Genomic DNA, 4,158 nt, shown 5'->3' on the forward strand with positions numbered 1-4,158 from the left:
AGACCGAGACTTGAAATGGCGTGTGCATCTGAGTGAAGCGTAGCGTAGCGCACACACGACAGAGAGAGAGAGAGAGAGAGAGAGAGAGAGAGAGAGGGGTGCTGCGTGTGCATCTGAGTGTAGCGTAGCGCACACACGACAGAGAGAGAGAGAGAGAGAGAGAGAGAGGGGTGCTGCGTGTGCATCTGAGTGTAGCGCGCACACGACAGAGAGAGAGAGAGAGAGAGGGGTGCTGCGTGTGCATCTGAGTGTAGCGTAGCGCACACACGACAGAGAGAGAGAGAGAGAGAGAGAGAGGGGTGCTGCGTGTGCATCTGAGTGTAGCGTAGCGCACACACGACAGAGAGAGAGAGAGAGAGAGAGAGAGAGAGAGGGAGAGAGGGGTGGTGCGTGTGCATCTGAGTGAAGCGCGCACACGACAGGGGGGAGAGAGAGGGGTGCTGCGTGTGTGCCTGAGCGCATCCAAGACAGAGAGCATCCTGATTGGCCTGTTTCGCTAAATAAACCAATCAGTTTTCAGTGTATAGGCGGGCTTTTTATCTCTTTTCTCCCGAACCTAATCAGTTCAGTGTATCTAGGAACAGGAGCGTCATGGCAGAGTCAGGAAAAGGTAAGACCCATTTCAAAGTGTACCCTTGTCTCATAATCATAAGAGTAAAAAATAATGACAGGCCTAATCTTGCACGCTGCACTGTTTGTAACAGTGCCTTTAGCATTGCCCATGGCGGGTTAAATGATAGCTGAATTTAACATCAACTGCGATGTTTGATTTTAAATTAATGTAAATTTAGCCGAGACTGTAAGCTGGCACACGTGGGTGCTCAATATTATCTGCGCCTATGTGTGTGTGTGTGTGTGTGCGCGCATGTGTGTGTGTGTGTGTGCGCACGTGTGTGAGAGTGTACTGCTCTTCTATCAGTCCCTCTACCCCCCCTGTTGTTCTCATCATGTAGAGGTTACCATAGTGATCGATACCATAGTGATCATGCACAGCCACCTTCGGCGCTCGGGCCCTTAACATCTATATGCACAGCCTGCACGTCCGGTGCTTGGGCCTTAAATATATATGCACAGTGCAGTGGCATATACAGGGACGAGCTGGCAGGAAAAGCAAATGTTTAGGGGCCCCAAAGATAACTTGGGAAATGGCACCCCCTAATGGCTGATAATAATATTGGCATATTTTGCAAAGACGAGTACAATCCTACATGAAACTTGCCAGATACCCTAACACTCTCTAAGGGAAACTCACCAGATACGCCAACACTCTCCAAGGGAAACTCAACAGATACCCCAACACTCTCCAAAGGAAACTCAAAAGATGCCCCAACACTCTCCAAGGGAAACTTGCCAGATACCCTAACACTCTCCAAGGGAAACTCAACAGATACCCCAATACTCTCCAAATTCAAATTCAATTCAATTCAAAATGTATCTTAATGCCTAAATGAAAAAAGTGAGGAAAATTCCAACCTTTAAGGACACCAATTTTCTTTGTGAATGAACAATGTATCGTAAATAAACAAAATGTTCTTCCTTAAAATACAGGTGCTCATAAGTATACACACCCTTATGTTAAATTCCCATAGAGGCAGCAGATTTTTATTTTTAACGGCCGGTTATTTCATGGATCCAGGATACTATGCATCCTGATAAAGTTCCCTTGGCCTTTAGAATTAAAATAGCCCCACATAATCACATACCCTTCACCATACCTAGAGATTGGCATGGTTTTATTTCAGTTAGCCTATTAGCTGGCTTGATTTGCATTGAACTCTTTTTCCTCATATTGTTTAATGCAAATCACATGAACGAATAGGCTAACTGAAATAAAACCATGCCAATCTCTAGGTATGCAATAGGTAAGCATTATTAATATAATGAAAATTATTATTCATAAGCAGCCCAAACTTTGTCTGTCTTCCACTCTACAAAGTATGGGCTGGCTATGAATAATGCCCAAACATGGCCTCCAAGATAAGGCATTTCTGAGTGTAAAAATTATACAAAATCAAGGGTAAAAAAATGTATGAAAACATTGGAATGTGACAAAAATATTTTACAGATCTTAGTTTTGGGACTAAATATTAAGTAGACAAACTCTGAGCAAAATCTGAGATGATGGTGCAGCAACTATTTTCCTGGATTTTGTCAGATTTGTCCCATATGACCTTAACAAGACAACCAAGATTGATAGCTTAGCAGCCTACATGAACACTTTATGATTTTTTATTTACAGTACGATTTGTCTCAATAGTGCTGTAGCAATCTAAAATATAACTTACAAGCTATAACTGACACCATGGTAGAAAAAACATTTCTGTTTATCGTCAAGTCAAGTTTATTTATATAGCGCATTCCATACACAGAGGTCATTCAATGTGCTTTACATAAACAAAACTAAACAATAATAACAAATAAAAGCATATGGGGCAATATAGTCAAAGAATAGTTAAAAGGTAAAGATCATAATAAAAAGAAAACATAAAACAAGGTAAAATCATTTAAAAATAAAGAATAATTAGTAAGCAAAAACAAAGGCAAAAGTAGTAAAAAAGTAATAAAAGATGAGGTAGAATAATGTTCAAGGCAGATTCAAAAATTGTAACTCGGTGCAGTTAGCAGAAAGCATCTGAGAACAGTTTGGTCTTAAGTCTAGATTTAAAACTGGCTACAGTTGGGGCCTTTTTGATGTCATCCGAAAGTTGGTTCCAGAGCTGAGCCGCATAGCAGCTAAAAGCTGCTTCACCATGTTTAGTTCTAACAGTAGGTTTTACTAACAGGTTTTTCACCTGGACGAGAAGGTATGTACTGCTGAAGCATGTCTGACAGGTATTTACTGTAGGTCCTGCTCCATTTATTAACAAGCAATAGTGCTTTAAAGTTCATTCTGTGACTTACTGGAAGCCAGTGCAAGGACTTAAGAATTGGAGTAATGTGGTCAGTTCTTTTAGTTTTTCTTAGAATCCTATCTGCTGCATGTTGTATCACCTGAAGCTGTTTAATAGTCTTTTTAGGAAGGCCTGTGAACAGTCCATTGCAGTAATCATCTTGCAGATGCCATCACTTATCTTCTACACAGGACACATTCCCACCTGGACAAGGGGAAAAGTGCTGTGAGAATCATGTTCTTTGATTTCTCAAGTGCTTTTAACACCATCCAGCCCCTCAGATTGGGAGACAAGCTCTTGCAGATGGGTGTGGACGCTCACCTGGTAACCTGGATTACAGATTACCTGACCGAGCGACCACAGTTCGTCAGACTGAAGAACTGTCTCTCTGACACTGTGATCTGCAGCACCGGAGCGCCACAGGGAACTGTGCTCTCTCCAGTCCTGTTCACCCTGTACACATCTGACTTCTGCTACAACACCGAGTCATGCCACATGCAGAAGTTTTCTGATGATACTGCAATTGTGGGGTGTATCAGGAACGGGCAGGAGGAGGAGTACAGGAGCCTGGTGGAGGACTTTGTGCAGTGGTGCAAACTCAATCATCTTCAACTTAACACGTCAAAGACCAAGGAGATGGTGGTGGATTTCCGCAGGTCTAAGCCCACTCTGCTACCAGTCCACATTGATGGGGTCAATGTGGAGGTGGTTAGCACCTACAAATATCTGGGTCTCCACCTGGACAATAAACTGGACTGGTCAGCCAACACTGATGCACTCTACAAGAAAGGGCAGAGCAGGCTGTACTTCCTGAGGAGGCTGCGGTCCTTCAATGTGTGCAGTAAGCTCCTCAGGATGTTCTACCAGTCTGTTGTTGCCAGTGTCCTCTTCTATGCAGTGGTGTGTTTGGGAGGAAGCACAAGGAAGAAGGATGCGGGGCGAATTGACAGGCTGGTAAGGAAAGCTGGCTCTGTAGTGGGAGCTGAACTGGAGTGCATCACTTCACTATCTGACAAAAGGACCCTGAACAAACTGATCAACATCTTGGTCACCCACTCCACAGCACCATTGTTAAGCAGAAGAGCCTGATCAGCTGGAGACTTCGGTCACTGCCTTGCACAATGGACAGACTGAGGCAAATTCCAGACAATCGATGTAAATGTCTGTGTTGATAGAATAGTGTAAGAAATACAACTACCCTCGCATCGCGTTGCAATAGTTATACTTTGGTCCCTGAAGTTGGTAGTAGTCATTTTGCATCTCAGCA

The sequence above is a fragment of the Alosa pseudoharengus genome, unplaced genomic scaffold, assembly GCF_046254945.1.
Source record: "Alosa pseudoharengus isolate Yale_2024_CS ecotype anadromous, Long Island Sound unplaced genomic scaffold, YU_APseudo_1.1 YU_APseudo_1.1_scf_21, whole genome shotgun sequence".
NCBI classification, from domain to species: Eukaryota; Metazoa; Chordata; class Actinopteri; order Clupeiformes; family Clupeidae; genus Alosa; species Alosa pseudoharengus.